General features: G+C 35.3%; 1 protein-coding gene across 6 annotated transcripts in view; it reads right to left on the bottom strand.

The window, feature by feature from the left end:
- Positions 1-17,452, bottom strand: part of LOC124364748 (protein PRY1-like) — a 189,820-nt gene that overhangs the window by 66,577 nt on the left and 105,791 nt on the right. The gene's annotated exons all lie outside the window — the stretch shown is intronic.

The raw sequence follows: 17,452 nt of genomic DNA, 5'->3' as shown, positions 1-17,452 counted from the left end.
CTTTTTTTCCAAAACAAAGTGAAATAATCGCTGTATGTAAATATTATTACAATGTAATGAAACTAGAAAGCTTTTGTAAATACGGACAGCTTCCTCACAAAATCAGTCGCAAGTATCAGAATATACTACAAAATAATGTATAAAATAACAATGTGTTATTAAAATAGCGGTGCTCAGGTTTATTTTTGTTTTGAAAATTCTTAGGTATTTATTATCAAGAACATAAATAACACAATAATTTTTTTTGTTAATAATTAAATATTGAAAATCAATTTTCATTTGCGACATCTTATACAGGTAATTTGTTATTAAATTAAAATCTTAAATATGCATAATAATTCAGTTTATAATTTTGGAACAAAACGTTTTTGTCTGTTAGTATTCCATAGCATTTAAAAAGTTAACCTTCAGTTGTGAATGAATATGTTTTGATAAAACTATTTTTGAACTCACAGGATTTTAGTAAAAAATATACTTCTAATTTACTGATTCATACTTCAAAACTATAATTGATCTGGCTATAAACTGCGAGTATCGAATTTCGTCAATAATTTAATCCGCTGAAATACTGTTCAAATTTAAAAATCTAAAACAGGACAATTTCTGAGAAAAGTAATTCTTTACAAAAACAGTGCAGATCAAACTTTTTTAGAAAACCAATTTGTCGGGTCGAAGTGCAGTGAACGGAAGAAACCGTGAGCAAACTCGACATGTTCTATCTAACATACGTACTATGTACGAACTTACAGGGAAGTCAAACAAACAACACACCGTTATGAGCTCCTTATTGTATTTTCTTCTAAAACGTGTTGCGTTGGGTTAGTCTGTCATGTTCATTGTACAAATTTAGACAAGCATTGATATCGTGTATCAAGTGAGGTAAGTGTCACTTTACAGCAACTCTCACGGGGATGACAGAAAGCTTATTTCCCGTTTTAACGACAATGAACGTTGCCAACTAAAATTTAAATTAATAAACTGCACATATGCCTAATGAACCACTATAACATACAAGACTTATATCTACCACATTCTCAATAGTTAAACAATGTTGTATTTGTTAATAGTTGTCTAGAATATAGCAGTTATAAAAGGGTCCTTTACTTTACTCTCTAGAAAGCCTTTTCGTTCTCTTGGACAGCAAAGTAAACTTTTACTACTTGTCTAAAAGTTAATTGCTACTTTGCATATTTATAACTGTTTTGATTGAACATTACAAATTTATACTACATAACAGAATCTCATTTGATTATGCACAAAACCGCCTTTCAAAATAATCAAAGCGGAATGATATAATATGCATTTTTATATTCATGAAAACAATCGTACACCTTTGTTACAATAATTGAAAATCAAACAAGTTAAATTAATTTAAGATAATGAGCTTCACTTAAATGGAAAAAAAGATAAACTAGGGTCCTGAACATCAGTAATGTTAGGTAGTTATAATTATTTACAAAGTTGAGAGTGCGTGTTTTAAGTTAATAACGTCAACTTTAATTTATTTTAGTCTCGTATCTAAAGAGAAAAACTAGACAAATGTTTTGTGATAAAAATGTGTTTAAAAGCTCTACGGTATATATATATATATATATATATATATATATATTTTTAACAATGTTAATATATTATATATTAACAATGTTAATATATTATATATTCTATATATATTGTTAATATATATATATATATATATATATATATATATTGTTCAGTATTCTTAACAGGAATAAATAATATATAAAAGTTAGTTGTATAAAAATTATTTTTGCAAGTTAAAATTCATAATTAAATTGATTTATACTCATTGTTTTCCATAAAATTATACTCAAAATGAAATGTTAAAGTTATAAAGAGGCACTACATATTTACTAATACTGTACCAGTTAGTTTTATTTTTTAATAAATATAATACATCTATATTTTTACAACTAACTGTACGTCATTAATGATTATAAATAATGGAAGAATACATAATTAAGGCTTTAAAACTATATTTATTAATGATTCTAAATTCCAAAAAATAACGAGACAAATGTGAGAAATCTCAGCAAATATCCTTAATTCCTTTATATTTAAATAAAAAATTGAAATAAAATCAAATAAATTACTACATACAATCACAATAATTATAAAAATTAGCGGTTAAATTATTGTTGACAAAACAAAAGTAAGCAAATTTTAAATAGTGGTTTTTAATACAATTAGGTTTTGTTTGCAAAGTTCCAAAGCTAATCTTTTTTTTAAACTGAAATAATAATAATGTTTAAACGTGATGAAACTAAACAGTGTAAACAATAAGAGACGCTTCCGCAGATGTAATCCGCTCAGCCTTGGCACAAGTAAACAGCGACTAGCACGTCACGAACACCACGTGGTGTCAGGAGCACGCTCGCGGGTCCACTGAAGACCTAGCGTCTGCAGAGTTCTGCAAGAGCAGTCAACCTGAACACGAGTCTTGGTCTTCCTCAGTCTGCAGGTCCCTCGTCCACAACCTCTCTCCCCAGTTGACATCCAGGGACACGGCTAGAGAGGCCCAGTAACTAGGGTGCTCACATACCTACACGGACCTATCTACCTACTGTTCGGCTCTTTCAGTAATAATTATATTTACACTTATCTCTATTATCACCCATGCTACGCGGCAAAAACATCAATAATAATAAATTGGTTGTCTAATTAATAGTTATCTTAATCATACATTTCAATTTTATAGCGTTTGTCATAATTTCAATGACCGATTCTCATTTGATTATCCAATTTTCAAAATTTCTGATTTTAAAAGTGGAATTATTAGCCAAAGATGGCAATCCAACTTACAATCAATTGGAGCAAGAGAAAATCATGAATTTTTAAGAGAACGATATAGTCGCCTAAATGTGTCATTCGTTCTTTTTAGAGTTGCAGCAACAAAAATGAAAATCAACGGGGAAGTAGAGTGGAAAAGTAGGAAAAGTTTGATGTAAAAGGTTCTGGTATCCGTAATACTGATCTTTTTTAATCATCACAAAGACCCGCATGGATTATGTAGTTAAGCTAATTAATTGTTTTCAGCTCATAGAGCTCTGACGTTGGATTCAAAAAAGACGGATACCAGAGCATGAGCAAGATTGATGATAGTTGTACAATATTCAAAATTTGAATTTGGGACACTTATCTTTAGGGGACAATTCACATGTTGCTGCTTTGTTAAGACACTGCAATCTTTACCAATTTACCACTTACATGCCTTTTGTAGAACTTTCATCTTCACAACAAACACAAATGTGTCTATGATCAGTCCGTCTTTGATTCTCACTAAGAGAATCTGAACACCAATTCCAAAGACAAGTTAAGTGACTGTGTCATTGGTTAATAACAGAGATTATGGAACTAAGCACCGCGAGAAAACGTCGTAGGTAACAAAAATATTATTGTACAACACAGTTTTCAGCTACAAGTAGTGCAAGATATCTAGGGTTATGACCTACCAAAAGGGTAAGGTAGAGACTAATACAACTAATATCTAATTCGGTCAACTAATAAGTGGCTTTGGTCTGCAATGTGTTTGTCGTTCACATGTGAGCATGCACCGATCATGCACATTGGTGTGTCTCCTCGCCCTTCCGCGACCTCTAGTTCAAAGTTTAACAGTCGCTTAGACCTTAGAGTTATTGGCTATAATTTTCATTATAATCATATCTTATATAACAGCTGTGAATAAAACATTCAATTCATTCATTCATTGCAGTTCAAATACTCTTTGACACAACCACTGTAACTCAAATCTAGTTCAGTGTGAATGTTACAAAACGTACATAAAAATGGTTAATTTACATACAGTTTACTTACATTATTCAAGTATACAGAGACACTCGACATTACTCAACACACAACACTATGTAAGAATGTTGACATTTTTAATACAACAAATCAATGATCCGATGCCTTCTGTATGTTGGTATCCAGCTACACTGTGATATTACAGCTATTTTAGTATACAAATGCAAACTCATTGTAAAGATTTTATACATAACTTAATGTAAAGATATTATTAATTTTAGTGCTTTGTCTGTAATATTGTACCAAACTAGTTAATTAAACAAGGCCACTTTCATACTATTCTGGTTACTACACTGAACACTTATAAAATGAATTTGTCATCTTATTTGGTAAGGTAGTTAGTAGTCACATGTTGAGAATTAAAACAACATATTCCAAAAACCTTTTCGAATAGTAGTGTGATTTTGAAAAATCATCCATCATGCGTTACTTTAATTTGTTATAACTATTGATCTTATAATTATAGTTTTGGAAGTAACAAAACAAAATTTACATCAGGTTACATATTAAACACAATATATACAAATTTTATAATGAACAGCTTTACGTCTAAACATGACTCTAAAATGCTATAAGCAGTTAATAAATAAAATATGTACAAAAATATTGTTATAGATTGATAAAATATATTTGAATAGTTAAAGTCAAATAATAAAAACAAGTCTGTAAACACTATTTTTTTTAGATTCATGCGTTACTAAAAACTTTATTTTGAAAAGTATAGAATAGTTTCTTTAACTACTTACAATAAAATTGATTTTTGATTTTGATTATGATCAATGACTAAACTCAATAATCAATTGTAATGCGTAACACATTAACATGTAAGTGACGGACGTCTGAACTTTAGAAATACAATATAATGCCTTCGTGTAACTCCTTTCCTCTACTATTTCTACCAGATCCAGTATACTATCGCTAAGGATGCTGCTCATATAAAAAGTGTAAATTAAGGGACAAAGGGCAGTAGGGCAATGTGCCGTGACGTGTGCGCGTGCGTTGCGCTATGATACAGCCACTGCGCCTGCGTACTCCGAGCAGCGGTCTGTTCTGCACGAGTGCGTGCCGCGCGCATGCGCATCACCGCCACGCTACACACTCTAATTCGCGATCAGTTATGGGTGTATTATAATCCACCGACCACTGCCAGTCTCCTTCACGAGGCACGTTGTATCTTTGTAGATATAGGCACGACATCTGTCCGATAGACGAACTTTCACTTAATACTCATTTGATCAGTTATCTCTCAAACAGATCACTGGATGAGATTATATCTGACGAGGTGCTTTTAGATGAATATTAATGTCAAAAATAGTTATATGTAATAAAATTATGTGATAACGTAGGAAATGTTATAAAAAGAGACATACATTTTCAAGTGCATGGAATAAAATATATGGGAGCAGTACAAAGGTGAGAGCAGTCCAACTTTTTTAGAATACTTGAAAATATAAATTCCAACCATTACATTTAGATGCGACATACTTTGTCTTGAAGCAAATAAGGATAAACAGGATGTGTCACGTGAAGGAGTAAGGTGCAGTATTGGCTTTTTTTACCAACATGATCGATTATTTTTTAGCTGGTTTCTTAGTTTTAGATTTATTAACATTGTATTTCTTAATTTATCAATGGCAACTGGAAGAGTCCTCCTTTATAGTCAAATCAGAACCACTGGGATTATTACGCAGTCTTGGCTCTCTGATAGATTCTGGGAAAACTGTGTCATGCTCAAATCCATCAAATCACAACCTAATGATGACCTAACAATAATACAAGGCTTTATATGAATCAAAAACCTATTTAAAACACAGTGGGATAAAGAAAATCTACTCCAACACATCATATTCCCTTAAACATCCTCGAATTCTGACCTCAAAATAGCTGTAACATAGGACCTTTAGACTCACTTACATTAATACAATCTTTTCAATGTTTTTGTTTTGTTCAATCAAACCTTCATTCTCAGCTCATTAAATTGAAAAACTTCTGCCCTATATTTTTGAAAACCATCATTTGTGTACAAAAAATAGTTGAGTTTACACTCGTTTTTTACCATCCGGTAGTCATCCACGAAGCCAAGATACTGGCCACTGAATAATTACAGGAGTTTACTTCCAGTGTACTAATCCTTGGGCACATGCATTATTATGATTATCTTCGTTTATAATTGTAATTTTATGAAATGTCTAAGCAAGCCCTTGACGTCTAATAGAAATTTGTAATCATCTCAGCATTATGTATTATCTGTTGAATATATGTTGAATATGTATGGAATATGTAACTTGTTTTAATAATATCAACGGTGAGAAATGCCCGAATTTTTACTTGAACCTATGCATATTTTCTCACAAAGTTTCAAATTATAGGGTTGTTTTTTTGATTTTTTTTTGTTCTGTTAGTACTAGAAGTTCAAGAATTCCACGTAGTCCCAAAAGGACCTTTGCGCTGGCCTAGAGTGACAGGATATTCTGGATAGGCAAGGTCGATGGTAGGGGCCGCCACCTGCCAAGATCCATGAAGAAGGATTTCGGGCATTGCTCTTAGTCTTGTCTACAAGAGGAGAAGTCAGCTCTGGACCACCCTCTCCAGTCAAAGCAGGCAGGGAGTAGCACGCTCTTATGTCTGGGCTAGTAACAGCCCTTAACAAGTAAGGAGCCCTTCCAATTCCAAGAATCATCTACCGCAACAAACTAGATTTATCGACATAATCACACCCCAATATCTCAACACTTGTGGTTAGTGATGTGCCATTCTTGTATATCCATAAGGTTGCCCAGATTTAAGTGATACATCAGTTTTTGCTGTACCCAGAGTACCTACTTTCAGCTGAAAGGTATAAACGAGCCATAAATGAACCTTCCTGGGATATAGGGGTTTTAATTAGAGTATAAACAATAATTAACAAGTTTAATCCTTAATAAGCTTAAAATTTATTACGTTTGATGATTTTTCTATTACTTAATGCACACACTTTAAACCAGTAAGTTCTCAATCTTAAGACAAATTCTGTAAAATCTAATTTTCTAAATTTTGCTTTGCGATCAGTAGACAGGCATGACGAGCCTGCTGTTATGTTGGCTGACACAATGCTGGAAGAAGTCTACTGCTCGAAATTCCTGGGAATATACCTAGATTGGGGTTTGACTTGGAATAATCACATCGATCACGTTTGCTCCAAATTGGCCTCAGGCATTAATGTTTTGAGGTCTCTAGCCAAATACTGCCCTATTCAGGTTCTGGTGATAGCGTATTATGGCTTGATTTACCCCCATCTCACTTACGGGTTGGTGTTGTGGGGAGCTTGTGCAAACAATCAATTTATGAGAGTGTTCAAGCTGCAAAAACAAGCGATCCGCATTATCGCTCTGTTGAAATTTAGAGAGTCGTGCAAGGAAGCCTTCAAAAATTTACAACTATTAACGCTGCCCAGTCTCTACATCTTGGAAACAACTCTGTTCTGTATGTCTAAATGTACCATGACGAATGGCCGAGACATACATGCGTGTGAGACTAGAGGCAGAGATAACTACCGTACTGGTAGACACAGAACGGTGGTTTATGAACGCTTGCCTTCACAGGCAGGTGTTCATTCGTCAACAAATTATCAAATTCAATAAAAAACGCTCCAACGCCCAAGGTGTTAAAAACTCGTTTGAAACGCTTTTTAGTGACACAAGCATTTTATAATGTAGAAGAGGTTTTACCACATGATTGGGAGATCACCAATTAAAAAGACTGACTTAATCCGCCGCTGGAAGCTGGGAATCATTGGCGAATGAATGCATGTATGTAAATTTGTATGTCTGAATGAGATCTATTGTGGGGTGTATGACAAAATTCTAGCAAGTAAAAACTTGACTTTTGCCATGCGTTATAGAATGTTCCGGCAATTAAAAGTATGATTTGATTGATTAGTATTTTATTACAAATTTTAAATGTATCAATAGTAGTACTAAATTAAAGATATAATTTATGAATTTAACAGTGATTGAAAATCGGTGACTTAGTAATCATTTGTACTATTTAATAATGGTAGTCAACAAATGGAATACCGTAAAGTTATAGAGTTATAAAATCTCTTTCCTTAATATCTATCAAAGTGGACAGTAACCACCTAGATGTATTTTCACGCTGGTATGATTTTTATATTTATTTGCTTTAGCTTATAAGTCTGTTGTTAGCGCAGTGCGACAACAGTGACAGCTATGGATGGGCTCAGGCCACGACAGCTGCTATGCCGGGTGCCAGGCCAGCATATGCGTGTACGTACGTCATAGTACTGCCGTGATGGACAGATTTGCACGGTTCCAGCATTTAGTTGCTTTTGCCCGTCACAGACTTTCTCTCCACCGTCATCTTCCTACTCGCACCACCACGATGTCATTTACAATTCAAGGGATATTCATTTGTGTTATTATAGTTGTTTTGTTCATCAGTACTGGAAACGTTGAGAAATATTCCACCAGTTGCAACAATGGAGAAGATTGTTGTGCAATGTATAATATAAAATAATATTACAACTATTATACCATAGCTAGCAAAGATATTTTCCATAATTCTCAACCTACGAACGCTGTGCTAGAAAGCAGTGTCATTTACAATAAATATTCATTCAGAGTACAGGCCTGAATGTGTGGATATATTTTGTTATCTATATTTTATAGAGGGAGGAATTTTCTAGTCGCCCTCCAGAGAATTGCTAATTAGCTCACCTCGTGTGGCCACACTTCTCTTTCAGATAAAAAGTGACACTGTCATCTCTTAATATATACAAACAGTTATAGCGTCATAACCAATAGGCTAGAGAGAATACCTCTATAAAGGTTACAAGTCTTACATGTGATAGGTTCAACAATCAAATGTCAAGATCGTGTAAACGCGATACTACATTGTGGTATTTATTGTTCATTAAGAAGGAATCACGCAAAGGTATTTTATGGTTATGTATATGAAGTTTTTAGAATGTAACTAAAGAGTAGTATACTTTGAAGGTCAGTAGGAAATGTGTAAAGTTACATTATTCAAAATTAAACAAATACTTTTTACTTATTACGTCATTTGAAAAATTGTACCTATTAATTTTCTTCTGTTAATCCCTAAATAATTCTTTGGACTCTTAAAGGTTGTCATATAGGAACGGGATAAAACAGTTGATAGAAATGAAACTGTTCTATGAAATTTGTTTAAACGATGTATTTGCTGATCGTGTTTGCGCTCATGGAAGAGACACTGACATTGTTGGTCATCGACAACAAGCCAACTTTGGGCTTAAAATTTGAATAAGTTTCCTTTCACATGAAATCAATGTCACTAAATTCATATATTGTTCTAATATGAGCTTCATTTCTTGCAGTAATTTTCAATGCATTTGCAGCTTGTTGATATAGAGACTTAACTGGCTAACGTAATTAAACTTTGTTTGGTTGTAAGTGGATGTACGTATATTATTTATTTATTATTTTTTACATTATACATCAATTTGGAAAATAGACTAAGCCTACACAAGTGGTAAGAAATATACACTATGATTCTGTACTATTATACTGTACTTTTGCAGAGTAGTGATTACTATATTTATATATTCAACCACTGGTATACGTTAAATTGAAAAATGGGCCAATGTTGTGTTGGTTGTTGTCCGATTAATGCATTCTGTTTAACTTTGACACACCAGACTTCTCTACTAGTGCCCGTGTTAACGGAAAATAAAATGAAATAGTGACGTGAATCAAAGACACGTTATTAAAAACTAAATTTATTTTGTATTGGATAAAGTTCTAGAAAATTGAATTCCTTCTTTTACAAATAATGGATCATCTGAAGCTACAACATCACAGAAATTAAGGCTAGGCTCCAATGATTGTATGTAAGCTAGCACAAATGCCATGCCCGTTCCGAGTTTCGAACCCGAGACCCTGTCATAGATGATAAGCTAAGATACTAACCGATCATCTACAAGAGAGTGATACGACCTATCTGAATCACTTTCTTAAACTACAAGATAAAACGTGTGGTTCCAAATATCTTGTATTGGCTATAATTCTGAAGAGAGCCCGTTCAGTATTACTATACTGTATTCAACAACCCGTTCCTTCTTCCAGTCCACATAACAACTGGACGTTATGCAAGAATCTACGAGCGCATAAATAACCGGTAACCGCTGTTATCGTGGCAGTTCAAGGCCAGGATAACAGCGGCCTGCGATTGTTCACAGCTTGTGAGATTTTTACGACCGATAAGTTCGTCGTTGGATAATCACTAAGGCAACCAATTAGGTAAAGACAACCATTTTTCTATATCAGCTTATAGTTAAATAAAACAACTGATAAATAAATTAACAAATTTTAAACAACTTTAGATATTGAAAAATAAATAACAATATAAAGAGTAAGTAACCTAAAAATAACACATTTTTTTAGTTATTATGGCATTTTTGCCGATAGAAAATAATTATATGAACCAAGGCTGGGATAAACAATTCTGGGCTGGATCTTCAAGTTATACCCGTTAAAAGGATTTTATTTTCTTAAAGTTTGTTCAATAGAATATTTAGTCACAGACTACTGGAGAAGTTCGGTATGTCAGCAGCATCGATCGAACAACAGCTAACATGAGGATGGAAGTCTAATTAGTCAACAGAATCATACCTATACCCATGTGGTTCGGAACCTATATTAGTTTGTTATTGACTCCTTAGTTTCCTGAGTACTCGGGCTATTGATTCACGGACCTTCCTAAGGAATCAGTACTACAGTAGACAATTTCTCTCAGTCTACATTATGGTTCACCCTAAACGTCGGGATTTGTCGGTCTTTAAACAGATTGTTTTATAATGTATTCTGTGGGATTTCGGTTCATAGTATGTAATATCATTATTTTATATTTTATGACACAAACATAATAAGAGTATACATGGCCGATTTTAAGTAACCAATACTACTAGCATGATGGATCTAGAAGTAGCTATTGTTTGTTATAGTAGAGCCCGACCGTGAATAACACCAAAATTCTCCATAGTTGTCGTGGAACAAATTGAACCAATTTTTAGTGATCTGGCCAAGCCTGAGTTACTCCACAATCGTCATCATGATCGCTCCCAAAACGCTTGTGAATGGTAAATATAAATAAACGCTATAAATGTGCTACAACTTTGTTGCCACATCAAATGAAAAAACGTCGTGAAATGTTAAAAAATATGTGAAGGATGTTAAATATACAAAATTCAAGAATCTAAAACACGAGATAATAAAACAATTAAGTATTGATCTATGAACTACGTTTCAAACTACCAAAAGAGAAAATCGTATCTAAAATTCAGAATTTGATCTGGTTGATCTGCAATCGGCTGAATAAATTTAAATTACTGGATAGACAAAAACTATCACAAAAAACTTAGTTTTAGCGAATAATTCTACATTGGTTTCATAGGTAACTATGATGGCAACGAGAAAATAGCAGAATAAGTAAATTTTTAAACAAACTGAGTATAATCATATGAGATTTTATCATGTGTTATAGTAACATATGTCGCCTTCACTACCGCAAAAAACTTAATGTTTTGGTGACTTGGTGTGTAGACTTTTATTATATTATAAACACTGGTGTAATACTTTTATTCAACAAAAATATAAATTTTACATGTGGCAAGATTTGTTGAGAGAATTCATCTGTAGGCAGTATAAAATGCATGAAACTATGTTTCTACATTAACGGTGCATGTCCAACCGTAGACTTTGGTTGATGCGTCACTGAAGCTGGCACAATTTCTCTGTTGTCTGCAGGGGGTATGCAAACACTTCTTTTTTTATGAATGTCTGTCTATCCTCAGGACGTCTCAATACAAGAACTACAATTTTAAAATTTTACATTAACCTCAACAAAGCCTGTTACTAGACACGTGTTGTGGCGTACTTCTACCTATTAATAACCATTGTATTTATATTAAGAACATTATGTTATGTAACCAATAATTATAATATAACTAGCTGTTACCCACGGCTTCGCACGCAAATCTTAAGAACCGAAGTCCTTATATTACTTAGTAAAAGCAATTATGCGCAATTGGCTGCGGGTAACAGCTAGTTCGTCAATAAATTCGTAGTATTTTATAACGAAAACTCTTCATTTTCAATAAAATACCAATTACAATCAAATACCCACGGCTTCGCACACGATTTCGTACAGAAAGACTGGGACATAGGAGGCATATTTCTTTTGAATGTCGTTATTACCCTTCTGAGATAAATGATAGTCACTGAAAGATACTCCAAGCTTATGATCTATTTAAGATTTAAATTTTAAAACAGTCTCAATATGCACCTGTGAAATAACTGGAATCTTTCTCGAATATTCCATGATTTTTGACCACCATATTAGACCATCGTGGACAGGAGTCAAAAAGTTGGAATTCATTAGCGCACATACAATGTAATAAATGATGGCGCTCAGTGTAATTTTGAAACGAAAATAGGCATATTTTAGGTACATATTATTACAGTCTAATGATTATGAGCTTCAGATGTTAAGCGAAATTGCGTATGGTTTTTATTTTAGGCTTTGCGCGTGTATCACTTCTGGATCAAATTAGTTATATCTCCGATGCCATGATTGAGCTTGCTTTGTTGTCTCGATTGAGAGAATATGTACACACAGAGTTTTGAGAACCATACTTCTGTCAAAAAAACAACTAAAGTTGGTTTTATAACATTCTTTATATTTGTAGCCAACGTAAGATAGTAATTTTGATATCTGCATTGCTCTTCTGATCAAGCACGAGAATGGTTTATATTAGATAAATATTGCAGTTAAAGGTGAATTTTTACGTCAAATTTGAATTGTATTATCTGGATAGTAAAGTCTATGATTAACAGTGATTGCAGAAACAGTTGAAACAAAATTTGCTGTTTCTCTTAAGCTTACTATATGCTTTCAAACTATAAGTGTAAAGAAATTTAAAATAGTAATTAAATGATATAAACATATATTTCTTTTGTCGCATTATATATGTTTACAAAGAACAGCTGATTAAATTTGAAAAGGCTCTTTCACTTAATAACATATGTTTGCTGCAATGCATTTCTTACGGATATTTCTGTAACTTTTAGAGACCAGTGGGGCGGAATCCTGAATCGGGAACGGGATAAAAAGTATCCTATGTCCTTCTCCCAGTTCTTAGCTACCTCCCTAGCAATTTTCAGCCAAATCGGATCAGCCGTTCTTGACTTATAAATAGTGTAACTAACACGACTTTCTTTTATATATATAGATACAAATATAAATCTTTTATTTACTTGGTGTTTATACAATTTAATAACTTCATAATATTACAAAATAAATAAAACTAAGTATAACTAAGTATTTGGAGATATTTAAATAATTTTGAGTTTACCCGCCAAAGCTTAACTACGGGTCAGTCAGTCAAGTGATATGCCTGATATCAGAGTACGAGGTGGATATCCTCTCTGGCCTGATACATCACAAAAACCTTTCAGGCGTATCTCCCAAAAATGTATCTTCTTCAATGAATGCTCTTTTTTCAACCTCACTGGTGCAAAGAATTACTGCATAGTGCACAGAGCAACATGATGAGTGTCTTCAACATCTCACAATCACCGTTACTGCGTAGAGCTCAGCAGTCTGGAAGGGGAGGACAACGTCACATATTGTTATCACATGCCAACCTCTGTATACTATTTTATCCATTCATCCTAAAGACATTACCATGTAAAAACAAAAGTAACACGAACAAACAACACAATAAAATGCTCGAGATCACTAGAAGAACGTGGGCCATTTTTCCATTACCCGTTTGCTTCCTAGCTACTTATCTCCCGAGCTGGACACCGTAGTAACTTAGACACGTCTAGGCTTACCCGAGATTGTCAAAGACGTTATCTTCATGGCGTCCATCAAATACGTGAAAGCAAGGATCTCTTCTGCCAAAGTGGGCCATTACAAGTCCCGCACCGCACGTCTGTCAGCGGACGGCCTGTCTGTCAGTCAGTCACGTGATATGTCTGATGTTAGGGGACGAGGTGGATATCCTCACTTCCAAGTCTTAGCCCACTAGTTGGGTGTGTCATTTAGGTCATCACTCTTTCTTTTATTTCTAACAGGTCTAAAAGCCCTGACTATAAAGGTCATGCTACAATATTTTTGCGATAAGTATAATTCACTCTATGAGATAAATATTAAAAACCTGAGTTAGTTTCTATATTGAAAACTTTTTTGACACAATTATTAATCTTAGATAAAACGCACGTCAATATAGAAAGGAAAAGGATAAGAAAAATATACTGCAACGAATGACCCGACATAACACAACGAAACCTAACACGGCATTTCTGTACACAGTTACTTGTTCCTCCTTGGAATAATGTACCAGGTTTCGAGTAACTAGAAACTTTCTATCAAGAATTACAACTCAAAGAGCTGACAGACAATTACAAGATTTTAAGAAGGAACTTTCGGGCTTCTTAGTAATGAGAGAAATATAACGTTACCTTTTCCACCAGTGTAAGTAAATGAATATCTTAAATCTGATATGAGTCACCATGAAATATGAATTTTTTACAATAGTCGTCACAGCTCATAACTCTCGAATCTTTAGTTTAGGTAAGTTGTACTCATTTGAATTATCACAGCATAATAACAACATTATCAATTCAAAATTTGGATTCATAGAGGAAGAGGAGTATTTTCACTTACACGCTTTCAAAAACTATGAAAACATTATTTATTTATTAGTTTGAAATGTATTATTGTCGAAGCATAATTTGAAAAGATAGCAGATTTTCGGTTATTTTGGAATAGTTATACCTGTATGTTAAATAAATTTAGAGCAAAATATCGAGAACAGGTTTTCTTCAGTCTCTCACATTTTCTGATGCTTAGACCAAGTACACAATACATGTATTTTACAGTCTTTGGGTCTGTGCTCCTTCTGATTGATACGAACCTCAGATATCTGTTTGAATCGTATTGCCGCACAACTCGTTCTGTTATCTACATTTTGACTTTAGCGAGTTCACCGCCATATATTTATATGTGCTTGCATAAACTCATGTATTTTGTGAATCTTGAAAAAGTGGATGACTCCAATCCTCAAATATAAACGCAGTGTACTATCTTTGGTACTAACAATAACAAATGTCAAAAATCGTGTTATCGCTTCATGTCTTATTTCTGTAGTAAAGTGTTGAACAAACAGAATATCGGACACTGGTACTAAACCCGTCACAGTGTAGACGAAAGGTTTGTTGGAGTTCAGTATGTTACCGGCGTGCATATCGGACACTGGTACTAAACCCGTCACAGTGTAGACGAAAGGTTTGTTGGAGTTCAGTATGTTACCGGCGTGCATATCGGACACTGGTACTAAACCCGTCACAGTGTAGACGAAAGGTTTGTTGGAGTTCAGTATGTTACCGGCGTGCATATCGGACACTGGTACTAAACCCGTCACAGTGTAGACGAAAGGTTTGTTGGAGTTCAGTATGTTACCGGCGTGCATATCGGACACTGGTACTAAACCCGTCACAGTGTAGACGAAAGGTTTGTTGGAGTTCAGTATGTTACCGGCGTGCATATCGGACACTGGTACTAAACCCGTCACAGTGTAGACGAAAGGTTTGTTGGAGTTCAGTATGTTACCGGCGTGCATATCGGACACTGGTACTAAACCCGTCACAGTGTAGACGAAAGGTTTGTTGGGGTTCAGTATGTTACCGGCGTGCATATAGGACACTGGTACTAAACCCGTCACAGTGTAGACGAAAGGTTTGTTGGAGTTCAGTATGTTACCGGCGTGCATATCGGACACTGGTACTAAACCCGTCACAGTGTAGACGAAAGGTTTGTTGGAGTTCAGTATGTTACCGGCGTGCATATCGGACACTGGTACTAAACCCGTCACAGTGTAGACGAAAGGTTTGTTGGAGTTAAGTATGTTATCGGCGTGCATATCGGACACTGGTACTAAACCCGTCACAGTGTAGACGAAAGGTTTGTTGGAGTTAAGTATGTTATCGGCGTGCATATCGGACACTGGTACTAAACCCGTCACAGTGTAGACGAAAGGTTTGTTGGAGTTAAGTATGTTATCGGCGTGCATATCGGACACTGGTACTAAACCCGTCACAGTGTAGACGAAAGGTTTGTTGGAGTTCAGTATGTTACCGGCGTGCATATCGGACACTGGTACTAAACCCGTCACAGTGTAGACGAAAGGTTTGTTGGAGTTAAGTATGTTACCGGCGTGCATATCGGACACTGGTACTAAACCCGTCACAGTGTAGACGAAAGGTTTGTTGGGGTTCAGTATGTTACCGGCGTGCATATCGGACACTGGTACTAAACCTGTCACAGTGTAGACGAAAGGTTTGTTGGAGTTCAATATGTTACCGGCGTGCATATAGGACACTGGTACTAAACCTGTCACAGTGTAGACGAAAGGTTTGTTGGAGTTCAGTATGTTACCGGCGTGCATATCGGACACTGGTACTAAACCCGTCACAGTGTAGACGAAAGGTTTGTTGGAGTTCAGTATGTTACCGGCGTGCATATCGGACACTGGTACTAAACCCGTCACAGTGTAGACGAAAGGTTTGTTGGAGTTCAGTATGTTACCGGCGTGCATATCGGACACTGGTACTAAACCCGTCACAGTGTAGACGAAAGGTTTGTTGGAGTTAAGTATGTTACCGGCGTGAATATCGGACACTGGTACTAAACCCGTCACAGTGTAGACGAAAGGTTTGTTGGAGTTAAGTATGTTATCGGCGTGCATATCGGACACTGGTACTAAACCCATCACAGTGTAGACGAAAGGTTTGTTGGAGTTAAGTATGTTACCGGCGTGCATATCGGACACTGGTACTAAACCCGTCACAGTGTAGACGAAAGGTTTGTTGGAGTTCAGTATGTTACCGGCGTGCATATCGGACACTGGTACTAAACCCGTCACAGTGTAGACGAAAGGTTTGTTGGAGTTAAGTATGTTACCGGCGTGCATATCGGACACTGGTACTAAACCCGTCACAGTGTAGACGAAAGGTTTGTTGGGGTTCAGTATGTTACCGGCGTGCATATAGGACACTGGTACTAAACCTGTCACAGTGTAGACGAAAGGTTTGTTGGAGTTCAATATGTTACCGGCGTGCATATCGGACACTGGTACTAAACCCGTCACAGTGTAGACGAAAGGTTTGTTGGAGTTCAGTATGTTACCGGCGTGCATATCGGACACTGGTACTAAACCCGTCACAGTGTAGACGAAAGGTTTGTTGGAGTTCAGTATGTTATCGGCGTGCATATCGGACACTGGTACTAAACCCGTCACAGTGTAGACGAAAGGTTTGTTGGAGTTCAGTATGTTACCGGCGTGCATATCGGACACTGGTACTAAACCCGTCACAGTGTAGACGAAAGGTTTGTTGGAGTTCAGTATGTTATCGGCGTGCAGCAAACTATTCTGAGGATCAATAAATGTTAGGCTAGGTCACGGAAATGGAAACTAAGTATTGGTCACATATTATTAGGTAATCACGCTGTTTATATCCGCACCAGGTCATAAATCCCATTAGAATATTCTTTTGTTTCACTTTTAACCAACGTTTAAAACAAAAAT

The sequence above is a fragment of the Homalodisca vitripennis genome, chromosome 1, assembly GCF_021130785.1.
Source record: "Homalodisca vitripennis isolate AUS2020 chromosome 1, UT_GWSS_2.1, whole genome shotgun sequence".
NCBI lineage: Eukaryota > Metazoa > Arthropoda > Insecta > Hemiptera > Cicadellidae > Homalodisca > Homalodisca vitripennis.
Note: the sequence above shows the minus strand (reverse complement) of the source record. Positions and strands in the feature narration are given on the sequence as shown.